Genomic DNA, 17,218 nt, shown 5'->3' on the forward strand with positions numbered 1-17,218 from the left:
ATCCTAGTCAGGCAAGAAATGTCCTCTCTCTCCCTGAAAGTTTTTACTACAACAAGGTGAAATGAGTAAGAGTTGTCTGAAATAGGTACAATGGTCACAGAGGGTCATAGGCATCCTGATTGAGGGGCTAATGGTCTTGAGATTTAAAGCCTCAAGCAAGGAGAAGTAATGGGAGATGAAGGCTGATACTTGCTTAGACGCACACACTATGTTTTTATTTTACTGTGTTAGATCTCAGTTTAATTAAGTGACTTCCTTTTCCCCTTGGTGTTAGAATTTTTTCATGCACAGAAAATTTGACTTTTTCGTAGTCACTCTTTGACCCTTTAGACAAATGAACGTCCAATGGATTTTACCTGTGAGATAAATCAGAGTGACTAATGATGACTGACTGAAAACCCTGTGACAGTAATTCCACCCTTATCTTTGTAAACTCTGGCTGATGTAGGGGCACACATAAATGCCAGATGAGAATTAGTACTTCTCCTTTTTCTGTCTCTTTAAAAACATAGAAAACTGAATGCAAATGCTTGCCTCAAACGTAGTATGAGTGAGCATGTGGAGATGCTGAGGAAGAGATTGAGGGTAGAAAAAGGACCACCGGATGAATGCAGTTCATAATCCCATTCCTACACCCATGGCCCTAACACAAGACATCTGCTATAGTTACTCTCCCCACTTGGAGAACATAGATGACTGAATTTCCTGACACCCTGATTTTAGTCAATGGATCCAGAAGCTGAATGTGACAGGGTAAAACATTGCACGGCTCCCTTTACCTCTGGCACATCCAGCGGTTTTCCAGATGATGACTGCTTCATTAGAGTAGGACCTGGAGTGTCTATGATGAGTAGATTCCTCCCTGAGAACCCACAAAAGACAAAAAAAGGTACTCCGTGTATCAGTCTTCATCAGTATTGGCAGCAAGATTTGAGGGCTGTTTGATATCATAGCATAGCATAGCCAATTCTGACAAATAAAGTAGGCCTTGTGCTAATGAGTAATAGTACCTTTCACATGTTTGGGGAGATCATCATCAAAATCATCTCTCAGAGAAAGGAACAGAGATTGAATATGCTATTTATGTTCCCATCATAGTTTTTTCTTAGGTTTACTTTGTTATCAATTGCTTCAGTAATTCTAATCATTCATTGAATATTTTTAGTAAGAAATGTATTAAACTAGAAAACTGCATAAATATCTTGTTAAATTCCATATAGCTTAAGTAATAAATCATTTATATAACATAATTTCCTGGATGTTATGCTAAGTGAAATGAGCCAGTCACTGAGGAACTATATAATCTCCCTTATACGAGCTATATAAAACAGAGAAACATGTAGGAGCAGAGAACAGCAGTTACCAGAGATTGTAGGGAGGAAGAATTGAGGAATTGTCCAAGAGGTATCAACTTTCAACCACTCAAAATGAATAAGTTCTAGATATTTACTGTATAATGTAGTGCCTGTGGTTAACAACACTGTATTGCACATTGAAAAAATTGGTTAAGAGTGTGGATCTCAAATTAAGTGTTCTTCCCATAAAAATAAAGGTGGGAAAAGTGGTAGGGTCATAGGTATCTCCACCCATACTCTATAAGCTCAGATTGGTACTGTATCTGGGCCATTGAGTGGGACCTAGACAGCTGTCATTCTTTTTAATCATCTATAATTTCCCTGTAATTTATAATTCCTCACTTCTGACTTACAAATTATACTGATTTGAACAGATATGAGTATCTTTGAAAAGAAAAAGAAACACATTATACCCTTCTAGTTATTCAGATCCCTCTATAATGATTAAAGTTGCAATGGATTCAATGGAATTTTTTCAGATCATTGTTTCCTGTCTTTTGTGAGACAGCCAGACAGCTATGCCTTTGAAACCAAGACACCAAATGACTGGCCAAAGTGTACAGATAAAACCAAGACCAGAAACAGAAATCTGATTACATGGTTCCCATTCTTGTACTTAGAACTGTAGACTACCCTGTCTTTTCTTCAGATAAACTTTTAATATTAAAATTTGTGGTGATTGAATCACCTCAATCAATAAATGCAATAGGAAAGTCCCATGGAAGTTTATACTGTCATAAATGTTCCAATTGCTGTAGAAGTGCATTTGTTTTCTTAGGATCATGGTATAGAGGCAAAAAACAATTCCTCAGGGAACCAGCAGTTAGCGTAATGCCTATGTCACTGGACTCCCACGTAGTCGACCGTGGTTCGCATCCCAGACCTGGTGGCTTAAAACTCATGCCAGGCGCGTGTGCGTGCATGCCCAAGATCCCTAGAGGAGAATGGAGGAGAAGGGACCATCCCCCCTGGGGGGGTGATTTCTCGCTTTCTGTCTCTCTGTCTCTCTCTGTCTGTCTGGTGAGAGCATGTGCCCTATAGCAAAAACCTCTCCAAAAAAAAAAAGAAAAACAATTCCTCAGAGTCTTCAAGATCAAACAGATGAAGAGCCACCAACTGAAATTATTGAAATTTTATTGACAAGAGTAAATTTTGAATGTGATTGCCCAGGAAAAAAATGGCTTTTACTGAGAGCTAAGAGCATTAGTTTCCATAAATGTAAATATTGTGAGTTCAATGGCAAATATTTTTCTGATTTAAAGTAGCATATTATAGAAAAACTCTTAACAATTTAGACATAAAAGGCACATACCTGAAAAGAGTGCCACATATGACATGCCCATAGTTAATAGCACACTAAGTGGAGAAACTTAAAAAATTTTCCTCTAAGAATTGAAACAAGTCAATTATATTCAATTTCTTCACTCTTATTCAACACAGTACTAGAACTCTCAGCAAGAGAAATTAAGCAAGACAAAGAAAGTAAAGACATTTAAGTAAGAAATGAGGAAGTCATATTATTCTTCTTAGCAATCAACATGATCATATACATAAAAAACCCTAACACTCCACCAGTAAGCTCTCAGAATTAATAAGTAAATTAAGGAAATTGATAGAATATAAATTCAACATACAAAAAACAGTAGTGTTCCTGTATACCAATTACAAAGTAGCAATAAATAAATAAAGACAGCAAGCCCCAGAACCAGCAGTTAGAGTAATGGTTATGTTGCTGGACTCCCATGTAGTCGACGGCAGTTTGAGTCCTGGACTTGGTGGCTTGAGCTTACAATGGGCACATGGCATGTGTGCCCAAAATCCCAAGAGGAGAATGGAGGAGAAGGGATTGTGGCATGGCCACCTCCCCTTGGGGGGTGATTTCTCCCTTTCTGTCTCTCTGTTGCTGTCTTTTTGGTGAGCGCACACTCCCTATAGCAAAAACCTCTCAAAAAAAAAAAATCCTTAAAAATCTAGGAGTAAAATTAACCAGAGGAGTTTAAACACCTCCACAACAAAAACAATAAAACACTGATGAAAAATATTTAAGAAGATGGGTTCTATGGAAGAGCCTTGCCAGAAGTGGGCTGTCTGAGGTGCTCGGTTAGTGACTGGGACCCATGGCTCAATCCTTCCTTCTGCTCACCTTTGGACTCTCAGGTTTGTTTCTTGAGACTTTGAGATGAACTTGTGCCCCTCCACAACCCATCCAAACACCCATTCCAGCGAAGAGCCTAGATGGAAGGTGGGCTGACTGTAATTGTTGGGTTAATGGCCAGGAACCATGGCTCATTCTGCTCCCCTCCCAACTCGCCTTCAGACTTTCAGGACGCGGTTTTTAGTATAGGGCGTTGTGCAATGCTCACCACACAATCTCTTCTTTAGTACTGAGTTGGAGCTCAGCAGCACAATTTCAGATGCACCTGCTCTCTAGAAATTGGAAAAACTTTGGGTCACCCACGACCAATGACAACAGTGCAGGGTGCTGGTGAGCAACAGGGAGGCAGAGCAGAAGAAAGATTGCCAATTTCCTAATTCTACACACCTTTAAACACTTGGCGGTAACTTAAACAGTTGAGGAAGGAATGTATAGATCACCAGATGACTAGGAACTAGATTAGAGGCATAAGAAATATGAGCAACCAACAAAATGTCACTCCCCCAAGGGAAAACATCAATTCCTCTTCACTCACAGACAACACAATGGAAGTCCTAGAGATGTCAGATAAACAATTCAGAATATTTGTAGTGACCAAACTAAATGAGATGCAAGAAAAAAGAGACAATGAACTTCAGGAGATGAGGAAGTCCTTTCATGATTTGAAAGAAGAAATAGACACCATAAAAAAGGATCAAACAGAATTGTTAGAGATGAAGAGTGTGATACAGGAAATTAAAACTTCCCTTGAAAGTATTAAAAGTAGATTCGATCACTCAGAAGATCGGATCTCAAATGTAGTAGACAACACCTCTGATCTAGGGGGAAAAAAATTCAAAATGACTGAGAAAACAAGAAAAATGAGGATAAAAAACACGAGAAATACTAGATACCATCAAGCACCCAAACATCCTGATAATCAGTATCCCAGAAGAGGAAGAAAATAATAAGGGTATTGACAATTCATTCTATGAAATCCTGGAAGAAAACTTTCCAAACCTAGAGAGGCATTCAAATATTCAGACCCAAGAAATACATAGGATCCCAAATAAAATCAACCCAAGACGATCCTCTCCAAGGCACTTTATAGCCAGATTGACCAAAACCACAAAGACAAGACACTAAAATTGGCAAGAAGGAAACGTCAAGTTACTTACAAAGGTTATCCCATTAGGCTAACATCAGACGTCTTGTCAGAAACAATGCCAGCAAGAAAAGAATGGGGAAATATAGTCAGTCAAAATGTTAAATGAAAAATAATTTCAACCAAGAATTATAGCCTGCAAAATTATCCTTCATATGGGAAAAACAGATAAAAACATTCTCAGATAAATAATACCTGAAAGAATATACCAACACCAGACCAACTCTTCAAGAGATTCTGAAGGGAGGGGTATATGAGAAAAACTATAAAGTCAGACAGACGGATTTAAGAGAACAAAAAACAACCAAGAAAATGGCTCACTTAATGATAGGAACAAGTCCAGAAACATCAATAATAATATTGAATGTTAATTGATTAAATTCTTTAATCAAGAGATACAGACTGCCTGAATGAAAAAAAAAAAAAAACAGAAACTCTCTCTCTGTTGCCTATAAGAAATGCACCTTATGAATAAAGACATACATGGACTAAAAGTGAAAATCTGGAAAAAGATATTCCATGTAAATGGAAATCAAAAAAGGCTAGAGTTGAGATAATGATTTCAGACAAAATAGGCTTTAAGACAAAGATTGTAAGAAGAGAGAAAGAATTATATAATAGTAAATGGATTAATTCATCAAGAGGACAGTGCTTATGAATTTCTATGTACTCAACTCTGGAGCACCTAAATACATGAAGGAAAGACTGCAGGAGCTAAAAGGAGAGGGAATTTGTGACACTATAATTGTTGGGGATCTCAACATCCCATTATCTCCTTTAGACAGATCTTCTAGACAAAAAAATAAGCAGAGAGATACAGGAGCTAAGTGCTATTAAAAATAAAATGGACTTGACAGACATTTATAGAGTTTTCCATCCTAAGACTACAAATTATACATTTTTCTCACCCTGACATGGAACCTTTTCACTGATAGACTATATGATAGATAGGACACAAACCAAGCCTTTACAGATTTGAAGGCATAGAAACCATATCCAGCATCTTCTTGGACCATGATAAAATTGAACTAGATATTAATTTCAAGAAAAATCCTCAAAAATACACAAACGCATGGAAACTAAACAACCTACTTCTGAATGACTTCTTCTTAACTACTGAAGAAATTAATTCTGAAATAAAAAAAACTTATGGAAACAAATGATAAGGAGTACACGAGTTTCCATAATCTATGGGACACTGCAAAAGTAGTCATAAGAGGAAAACTCATAGCAATTAGTGTACGTAAGAAAAAGATTAAAAGGCGGCAAATAGACAACCTGACATCATGCCTTAAGGAACTGGAAAAACAACAACAACAACAACAACAGCAACAAAAATGCCAGACAAAAGAATTAAAGATTTGAGCAGAAATAAATGAAATAGAAAACAAAAGTACTATACAGAAAATAAATAAAAGCAAAAGCTGGTTCTTTGAAAATATTAACAAAATTGATACACCATTATCTAGACTTAAAGAAAAAGAAAGAAAGAAACCAGATAAATCAAATACATAATGAAACAGGCAACATTACACTACACACAATAGAAATACAAAACATCACTAGAGGATCAGGTGAGTGACTGACTATATGCCAACAGACAAGAACATGGAGGAGATGGACAAATTCCTGGATATAAATAATCTACCAGATTGAATCAGGAGAACATAGAAAACCTAAATAGACCCATAAGAAGTCACAAGATTGAATCAGTAATAAATAACCTCTCAACCAAAAATAAAGCCCAGGTCTTGATGGCTTCACTTCTGAATTCTACAAAACTTTTAAGGAAGAGTTAATGCCTGTTCTACTCAAATTATTTCTAAAGATCCAAAAGGAAGGAAACCTTCTAAATTCATTTCATAAAGCTTCCATCATCCTCATTCACAAAACAGATAAAGACATGACAATAAAGGAAAACTACAGACCAATATATATTATAAAGATAAATGCAAAAATTCTCAATAAGATACTTGCAAATCATATCCAACAACATATAAAAAGATTATTCATCAAGACCAGGTATGCAAGGGTGATTCAACATATGCAAGACCATAAGTAAAATACACCATATTAACAGAAAGAAAGATAAAAATCATATGATCATTTCAATTGATGCAAAGAAAGCATTTGATAAAATACAACATCCCTAAATGATTAAGACTCCCAGCAAGATTGTTATAGAAAGTTCACTTCTCAACACAATAAAAGCCATATATGAAAAACCTATAACTAACATCATACTGAATTGGGAAAAGCTAAAAGCTTTGCCACTAAAAACTGGTACTAGACAAGGCCACATACTTTCTCCACTGCTTTTTAATATGTACTGGAATACTTAGCCAATGCAATCAGAAAAGAGAGTAATATGAAAGACATTTAGGCAAAGAAAAGTTGAAAATATCTTTATTTGCAGATGACATGATGGTATACTTAGAAGATGCAAATGATTCCATGAGAAAACTTCTCGAAGCAATAAATGAATACAGTGAATAAAGTGAAAGGACACAAAACAACATCCAAAAATCTATAGCATTTCTATATAAAAACAAATGGATGGGCAATGTAGATTTGAATAAATGAATCCCTTTTACCATAGCCAGAAAATGTATAAGATACATAGAATAAACCTAAGAAAGGAAGTCAAAGACCTCTACAAAGACAACTATGAAAATCTCAAAAAAGATATTGAAAAGGACACCAAAAAATGAAAGGACATAACATGTCCCTGGATTAGAAGAATTAATATAATCAAAATGGTATTTTTACCCAAGTTAATTACATATTTAATGTAATTCCAATAAAAATACCAGAGACATTCTTTATAGATCTAGAAAAGACAATTATAGAATTTGTCTGGAATCATAAAAGACCTTGTATTGTCAAAGCAATCCTGCACAAGAAGAGTGGAGTGGGCAGCATCTCACTCCCTGACCCCAAAATATACTATAAACCTGTGATAATCAAAACAGCATGATACTGGCACAAAAACAGACAGGTGGACCAATGGAATAGAATGAAGAGCCCAGAAATAACCCTCAAAGCTTACAGCCAAACAATTTTTGACAAAGGATACCAATCAATCCAGTGGGAAAAGGAAAACCTCTTTAGCAAATAGTACTGGAAAAACTGGATATCCACCTGCAGAAAGATGAAACTGAATCCCCATCTTTCCTGACGAATAAAAATAAACTCAAAATGGATCAAAGACCTGAACCTAAGTCTTCAAACTGTAAAACTACAGCTAGAAAACTCTGGGAGACATTGGGGTAGGGAAGGGAAAGATTTCTTAATAAGACTCCCAAAGCATGGGCAATAACTCGTAAAATAGACAGATGGGACTATATCAGATTAAGAAGTTTCTGTACAGCAAAGGACACAGTATTTAGTGTAAATCAACGACCCTCAGAATGGGAAAATATTTTTGCAAAATATGCCTCAGACAAGGGACAGATAACCAGGATACACAGGGAACTCAAGTGGCTGACTCCCTCCCACCCCACCGCCCCCAAAAAAGATTAACCCAATTAAAAGATGTGAAAATGAGTTGAACAAAAATCTCTCTAAGGATGACATATGAACAGGCAAAAAAGCATATGAGAAAATGCTCAACATTCCTCATCATAAGGGAAATGCAGATTAAAAGCACTATGAGATACCACCTAACCCCTGTCAGAATGACAAAGATTAAAAATATAAAAAAGTCATATGTTGGCAGGGTTGTGGTGAAAGGGGATCTCTCCTATACTGTTGGTGGGAATATAAATTGGTTCAGCCACTGTGGAAAACAATATGAAGGTTTCTCAAAGATCTACAAATAGGACTATCATTTGCTCCAGTAATCCCACTTCTGTTATCTACACAAAGGACAGGAGAATGCTCAGTTGGAAAAGTTTACTGCAGTAATATTCACAATTTCTAGGACATAGAATCAACCCAAATGTCCGCAAAGAAATGAATGGATTGAAAAGGAGTGGCACATAGGGACCAGCAGGTGGCGTGGTGATTAAGGTGCTGGACATTCCCACATGGCTGACCATGGTTTGAGTCCTGGACCTGGTGGTCTGCTTTCTCACTTTCTCTCTCTCTCTCTGAGTGTGTCTCTCTCTGGTCAAATTAAAATGAATGAATGAATAAATAAAATTAAATAAATAATTTTTTTAAAAAAAGAGTGGCACATATACTCCATGGAATACTATACAGCCATAAAAAAACCAAGACCCTGGCATTTGATAGAAAGTGGCCAAATATGGAAAATTTATTGCTGAATGAAGCAAGCCAGGCTATGAAAGAAAGATATTGTATATATCCACTTAATATATACCAACTATCTGTACTATATGGTGGAGATTGAAATATTGGAGGGCATAAAAGCAGTGAAAATAGTTATGGACACTGAAGACAGTGTGTAATGGGGGTGGGGAGAAGGGACAAGTATAGAGAAGGATAGCAAGACAACAATAGAGAGGCATGATATTTATGGGACACAGAAAAGGTTTATTACCTGTTGATAATAACATGTATAGTCTTCTCTACTGGATTGGTTTGAGAAATATTTCATTTTAGGTAAATTCTCTTTACAAGCCAAATGATGTATAGTGATTGAATGTTTAAAAAGATAATGAGAATAAAAATTAATAATAATCTGAAAAATATGAAAAGCTGTTTGATGATGATGATGTGGATAGTAATGTCTTTGTCTTAACTAATACACATGGTAATCATGCTGGATAAAGAAATGTTATATACTGTAAAGTTATATGTGATTAATGTAATATAAAAAATAACAATACAAAATTTTAAAAATTAAAAGAAAAAGAAGATGCACTGGACCAGCAGGTGACATGGTGGTCAGCAGATGATGTATTGCACAGATGATGAAATGTAAGGAGATGCACTGGAATCCCACATGGCCTACCATAGTTTGAGTTCCAAACCTAGTGGCTTGAAAACCATGCCAGGAGTCTTTGGATCTCTTTGTGGCTGCACAAGATGAACAAATTCTTCGGGAAAGTGAAACTCAAGGCTCTGCCGCCTAGCTTGACTGACTGCATTGGCACAGTGGACAGCAGGGCAGAATTCATTGAAAAAAAGATTTCTCGATTGGATGTTGTGCTAGTGAAATATAAGGATCAGATCAAGAATATGAGAAAGGTTCTTGCAAAGAATATGGGCAAGCAGAAAGCTTTGTGGGTTTTAAAGCAAAAGTGGATGTATGAGCAACAGGAAATCTTGTCCAACAGTCATTTAACATGGAACAAGCCAATTACACAATCCAGTCATTGAAATACACCAAGACCACAGTCAATGCTATGAAACTGGGAGTAAAGGAAATGAAGAAGGCATACAAACAAGTGAAAATTGACCAGATCGAGGATTTGCAAGGCCAGCTAGACGATATGATGGAAGATGTAAATGAAATCCAAGAAGCATTGAGTTGCAGTTATCACATCCAAGAATTAGATGAAGATGAGCTAGAAGAAGAGTGGGATACACTTTATCAGCTTTTGGCTGATAAAGATAGTTCTTACTTGGATGAAGCAGTATCTGCACCTGCAATTCTAGAGGTATTCCCATAGACACAAAAAACAAGGATGGAGTCCTGGTGGATGAGTTTGGAATGCCACAGATCCCTGCTTCATAGATTTGTATCATTCAAGTACATTTTAAAAATTAAACAAATATTCTAGGACTAGATATTTATCTTTACCATGACAGATTTATCTCTCTCTCTTTCTCTTTTTTTTTTTTTTTGAGAGGTTTTTGCTATAGGGCACGTGTGCTCGCCAGACAGACAGAGAGAGACAGAGAGACAGAAAGCGAGAAATCACCCCCCAGGGGGGATGGTCATGCCACAATCCCTTCTCCTCCATTCTCCTCTCAGGATCTTGGGCACGCACGCACACGCGCCTGGCATGAGTTTAAGCCACCAGGTCTGGAACACGAACCGCGGTCGACGACGTGGGAGTCCAGCGACATAGCCATTACGCTAACTGCTGGTCCCTAGGTTTTTCTGTTTTTCTTGAGGGAAAAGTCAGTTATGCTTTTTAATTATTTTTTCCATTAGGAGACTCATTGCTTGGAGGATGCTTTCTTTGTACTAAATTTGATTCCTTTTCTCTTATGAAAGACTAATGTACTTAAAGTATCTTTGGCTTTAGATGAATTGTTTTTATTCATTAATAGTAATTTTATTTCTTTCTTTTTTGTTTTTGAAGTTTTTGCTCTAGGGCGCGTGCGCTCACCAGAGAGAGACAGAGAGATAGAAAGTGAGAAATCACACATGCACACACGCAGTCCCTTCTCCTCCATTCTCGTCTTGGGATCTTGGACATGCAAGCACATGTGCGCGGCATGAGTTTTAAGCCACCGGGTCTGGGACGCAAACCATGGTCAACTACATGGGAGTACAGTGACATAGCTATTACACTACCTGCTGGTCCCAGTAGTAATTTTTAATAGAACCAAGGAAGTGGAACCTTTACATTCTATGACAGTGTAACTCTATAGTCTCTATGTGACCCAACAAATTGATAAGATAAAGATGAGATTACTGGGACTATTTGCATTGTGATTCAAAACTATTTTCTATTATGGCATTATAGCCTGGTTAAAGCGGTACTCTTTTTTGATTTTTTTTTTTAATGTCTTGTAAGCAGATCATTACTGTGTCCATTTTTGGAATGGAATTATCACTACTGTATCATGAGTGGATATTAATTCTATAGTTCTTTCAATATTAAAGCCTGACTTATAATTGATACTATTTCTTGATATTTTTTGTATAGTTTATACTCAATAAATATTTTTCAAAAGGAAAAAAATACATGCCAGGCACATGTGCATGTGTGTCCAAAATTCCTGGAGGAGAGTGCCAGAGAAGGGACTGTGGTGTGGCCATCCCCCAGGGGAGTGATTTTTCACTTCCCCTCTCACTGTTTTTTTCTCTTTTCTCTTTTGTCTCTTTGGTAGGCACACTCACTCTGTGGGAAAACAAAACAAAACAAAAACAATAACAAAAAAGAGGCTGAAAAAAACTCACATTCATGGATTGAAAGTAAAGTGATCTACAAATTCAATGAAATATCTAAAAATATACAAGTGGCATTCTTCACAGAAAAAACAACAGTAAATAAAAATTTATATGGACTCACAAAAGACCCTGAAAAGTCAAAGTAGTCATGTGTAAAAACATAGCAATGCTGGAATTGTCTCACTGCCCAGCCTCAAAATATACTACAAAGCTACACCAAAATAGCATGGTTCTGGCATAAGAATAGACACATAAAGCAATGGAACAGAACGAAGAGCCCAAAAAATAAATTCATGCATTTACAGCCAACTTATATTCAACAAAGATGACAAGAATATATATTGGGGAAAGGGTAATCTCTTCAATAAATGGTTCTGGGGAAAATCAGTTATCTATGTGCAGAAGAGTGAAACTAGACCCTCTCTCTTGTCATATACAAAAATCAATCCAAAATTAATTAAATATTTAAATGTAAGACCTAACCTGTAAAATTACTAGAAAAAAATACAAAGGGAAGCACTTTAGAAATTGATATGGGCAAAGATTTTTTGGATAAAACCCTGGAAGTACAGGCTACAAAGTGAAAAATAGACAAATAGGGTTGGATAAAACTAAAAAGCTTCTGCACAGAAAAGATAACAACAGAGAGAAAAGACAATGTACAGAATGGGAGAAAATATTAACTAGCTATACATTTGACAAGAAATTAATACAAATATACAAGAAATGCCAACAATGCACCACCAACAAAAAATGAAACTCAACTAATCCAGTTAAAAATGGGTAAGCGGGTCAAGCAGATGGTGAAATGGTTACATCGCTGGACTCCCATGTAGACAACTGTGGTTTGAGTCCCAGACCCAGGGACTTAAACTCACTACGTGTGTGTGTATGCCCAAAATCCTGAGAGGACAACGGAGGAGAAGGGGTTGTGGCATGGTCTTTCCCCAGGGAGGTGATTTCTCATTCTCTGTCCCTCTGTCTCACTCTGTCTCTCCAGGAAGTTCACATTCACTATACCGAAAATCTCTCTCTCTCATAAAAAGCAATCTAAACAGTTCCCAAAAGAACACATGTAACTGGCCAGTAAGTATTTGAAAAAATGCTCAACATCACTGATTTTCACTGAAATACAACTTAAAATGAAGTAAGCTAGCAACATCACATCAATTATAATGACTATTATCAAGAAACAAAGAACAACAGGTGCTGGTGACGATGCAAAGAAAGGGAAACTCAGGGCCATCAGGTGATATAGTGGTTAAGGTGGTAAACTCACATGTGGTCCACTGCAGTTTGAGTTCTGTACCCGGCAGCCTATGTGCACTTGTGCCCCAAATTCCAAGAATGGAGAAGGGATTGTGACATAGTTATTCCCCCTGGGGAATGAGTTCTTGAATTCTGTCTCTCTGTCGATTGCATGTACCTTATTGAAAACTCTCTTAAAAAATAATAATAATAAAGAAAAAGAAAAGAAAGAGGAAGAGAGAGAGAGGGAGAGAGAAAGAGAAGAGAAGGGAAAAGAAAAAAGAAAAGAAAAAAGAAGGAAGGAAGGAAGGAAGGGAGGAAGGAAAGAAGAAAGGAAGAAAAAAATCTCCTGGGCACTGTCAGTGGTAACATAAATTAATACAGTCTTTATAGAACAAAGTAGTATCTTTTTTTTTTTTTTTGAGAGGTTTTTGCTATAGAGCACATGCGCTAGTCAGAGACAGAGAGATAGAAAATGAGAAATCACCTCCCAGGGGGGATGGCCATGCCACAGTCCCTTCTCCTCCAGTCTCCTCTCAGGATCTTGGGCATGCACGCACATGCGTCCAGTGTGAGTTTAAGCCACCGGGTCGGGAACTCGAACTGTGGTTGGCTACATAAATATTGTCAACTGAGGCACCATGGATGAGTCCAGAGAAAATTATGTTAAGTGAAACAAGCCAGGCACTGAAAGACAAATGCTACACGTTCTTATTTATGCTTTTTTCTTCTCCTAAGCATACATTGTTTGTCTTCTTAGAAGTTTGAATCCTTCCTATGCAGTCTTCTGAACAAAGAATAAACCACATGGAATAAATCTAAAACTATATTTTCAAAATTATTTTCTAATTAGCCTTTCCACATCTACCCACTGGAGAGTTTATCACATTCTTAACATACTGTATACTCACTGTCTCCCTTTATTTACTTTGAAACTTCTTGGTGAAACATACTTTGAATTTGTGTGTCTTTTAAAGCTCAGTTGCAATGTCATGGCCACAACAATGCTTTCTCCATTCTTTTTGGCTAGAATTTTCATCCTCTGTCCATTTCTCAAATAGCAATTCTTTCTTATGTTGTCCATACATTTTTGGTTTTTCTTTCTCTCTCCAAGTCAGGCAGTAAAGAGAGAGTTAAAGGGGCCCGCAGGTGGATGGTGGTTAAGTCTCTGGATTCCACATGGTTGACTCCACAGTACAAGTCCTGGACTGAGCAGTTTGAAAAGCACCGCATGCATGTGTGTGTGCCCAAAATCTGAAGAGGAGAATGGAAGAGAAAGGCTTGTGGTGTGGCCATACCCTTCTGGGGATGATTTCTCACTTTCCCTCTCACTGTGTCTCTCCAGTGAGCACACATGCCCTATGGCAAAAATTCTTAAAAAAGAGAGAGAGGTGAAGTCTATACCTCCTTATGGCTTACAATAATGTGCATATAAAAGGAGCTGTTATGTGTTCTACTCACTAATGGTTAGCTACTCAGATTCTACTACTCTGTAACTCTTCCTTTAGACAAGTTCTTAACCACTGAGCATTCTTTTTCTTTTTCTTTCTTTCTCTTTCTGTCTTTCTGTCTGTCTTCCTGTCTTCCTTTCTTCCTTCCTTTCTCTCTATCTCTATCACTCTCTCTTTCTTCCATTTTTTCTTTTTGGAGAGGTTTTTGCTATAGGGCACGTGCACTTGCCAGAAAGACAGAGAGAGACAGAGAGACAGAAAGTGAGAAATCACCTCCCAGGGGGGGATGGCCACACCACAATCCCTTCTCCTCCATTCTCCTCTCGGGATCTTGGGCATGAACGACACGCCCAGCGTGAGTTTAAGCCACCGGGTCGGAGACTCAAACTGCTATCGACTACATGAGTCCAGCAACATAGTCATTATGGTAACTGCTGGTCCCCTGACCTCTGAGCATTTTATTCTCTTATTTATGGCATGATAACAATGATAGTGTGTACCTCATAAGGTTGTAGTGAAGTCTAGGTGAGATGGTTCATGTAACACTTAGCACAGAGTTCTGTGCCATTAAAAAAAAGGCTTCTTTATTCAAAATTTGTTTTTGACTACAGTGGAATTAAATGAGAAAAATAGAAATTAATATATAAAGATATTTGAATAATAACTAAACATTTGGAAATTTATAAATCAATCAGTGTAACTCAATATATTAGATTGTTGGGAAAGTCATGTAAAGAGAATTTGCCTAACATGAAATACTCAGACCAGTACAGTAGAAAAGTGTTTTGTTTTTGTTTTTGTTTTTTTATGATAAATGCCTCCCAAGAAGAAAAGATGTTCATGTGGGATGAGCTCTAAGACAAGTTGACAAAAATATCTTTGCAAGTAGGGCCTTTTAGGAAATCACCAGATAAGTCAGATACAGGCAATTCTTTATGAAATGAGTCATCGAAAGCCCTCTTCCACTCTCCAATGACTGCCTTGCTGCTGGTTTTCACTACAAATGTGAGTTGTTATATTTCAAGGCTACCATGGATCTAGAGAGCAAACAATGGGAACAGAGAAAGCTAAATGGAAGCAGTTCATACCAAGATCCAGTCACTCTTCTTGAATAAATGCTCTTTGAATGGAAGCAGTTCATACAAAAGTCCAGTCACTTTTCTTGAATAAATGCTCTTTGGGTTGCTGCAAATTTGGATTAAAACTAAAGTTCCAAAATAGTTAGATCTTCTTCTTTTTTTTTTTTCTTTTCCTTTGAGCAAGCTTACTCACTGCTTTTATGGAGAGAACTTTTAGAGGTTTCATTTCATCCCATATTTTCTGCCAATAATTCATTGCCTTCCTTCCCTTCTGCACTCATCTCATTAACTCTGTACCTTTATTTCCATTTCAGGATAAAAATAAAATGATGCTCCATCATTTTAGCCAGATTAGCTCCAACAACATCATTTCCCATATTTCTTTGTTTATCTGCCTTTCTGGTTCCCCATTCCAGGGTACTATGATGGAAAGCCCATTTCTAGACTTCAGTGCCACCATACAGAGGTAGTTGCAGATTCCAATGGGTTTTTGGCTTAGCCGGAAAATCTGTTTACTCTTCCTTTATTGGATTCTCTTTTAAATATCTTGATTTACATATTTTTCCAAGTTTTTGCCACTTTTCTATTCCCCTGTACTTTAGGACAATTTTTCCTGCTATTTTAGAAAAAAAAAAAAAGAAACTACCTGTTGAAAGACAAAATTACAATAAATTTCATTTCAAAGCTATTAATCAGATTATATTTGTGATTCTAGATTCCAAGAACATCTAATTCCATAAGATAGACTGAAAGTTTCAAAGAGTTAAGCAAAGGAGTTGGTTTTATATACAGAAAAGAGATGAGGATAGCAGAATAGAAAACAAAAATCAGATTGGTTGTTTCAAAGTTACCTTTTTTTGTAAAGGTTAAAGTAGAAGAATTTTCCTTATCTTATTTACTAAAACCAGCCTGTTTGGGGATTAAGCTATTATCTCTCACATAATTTCTCAGAGTGTCAGATAAACAACTGACATATAACTTTAGCATGAGTGACTCATTTCAATCTAGTCTTTTGGGCTTTTTGCAAGAGATCAGTCCAAAACAATATTTTCCTTACACATTTTATTTAACACATCTATGGAAATGTTTATAAGATTCGTGTCCTTCATTACTCTTCAGGGTAAAAATGGTCTGCATGAAATCCGTATTGCTTCTCTCTACATACATCCTGTAACATGCCCCTTTAAACCAGTTCCTTTACTTCTCAGGATTTTTTGTCATAAGAGCAAAATTGAATGACTCAAAAAGTGGGTTTTGTAAATTGATTAGGAATACATACTTTTATTTGGGGTAATTTTTGACTGAGTATGATAATATGGTAGAAAGTCTATCCATCAACTGTTATGCTAACAGTCCATGTTAGTTGTCCTTGTTGGGGTGGTGTAGGTAATATGTAAAATCTATTAGGGAGTCTTATTTCAATAATCAACCTTTTCTTCTTTTAAGACCTTCTAATCTAGCCTGCTGGTGGAGTGGTGGTTAAGGCAGCTGAATCTCACATGGCTGATTGATCAGCTTGAGTCCCAAACTCAGAGGCTTGGAAAACATGCTGGGCACATATGCATACATGCCTAAAATCTTGAGAGGAGGTAGAAATGGGGAGAGAAGAAATTTCAGTGTGATCATCCCTCACGAGAGGTACTTTCTCACTTTCCTTCTCTCTGTTTCTTTCTCTCTGTTGAAAACTCATGTCCCAATCTCCAGTCTGACCCCTACTAGGAAGGCTGCCTTTCACCCAGTAGAGAGCAGCCCC

At 37.0% G+C, this 17,218-nt stretch overlaps 1 pseudogene; it reads left to right on the forward strand.

Moving 5' to 3' along the window:
- Window positions 1-9,646: 9,646 nt before the first annotated feature.
- LOC102490822 (charged multivesicular body protein 5 pseudogene) lies at window positions 9,647-10,298 on the forward strand (annotated as a pseudogene).
- The last annotated feature ends 6,920 nt before the right edge of the window (window positions 10,299-17,218 follow it).

The sequence above is a fragment of the Tupaia chinensis genome, unplaced genomic scaffold (genome assembly GCF_000334495.1).
Source record: "Tupaia chinensis unplaced genomic scaffold, TupChi_1.0 Scaffold000093_1, whole genome shotgun sequence".
Lineage (NCBI taxonomy): Eukaryota > Metazoa > Chordata > Mammalia > Scandentia > Tupaiidae > Tupaia > Tupaia belangeri.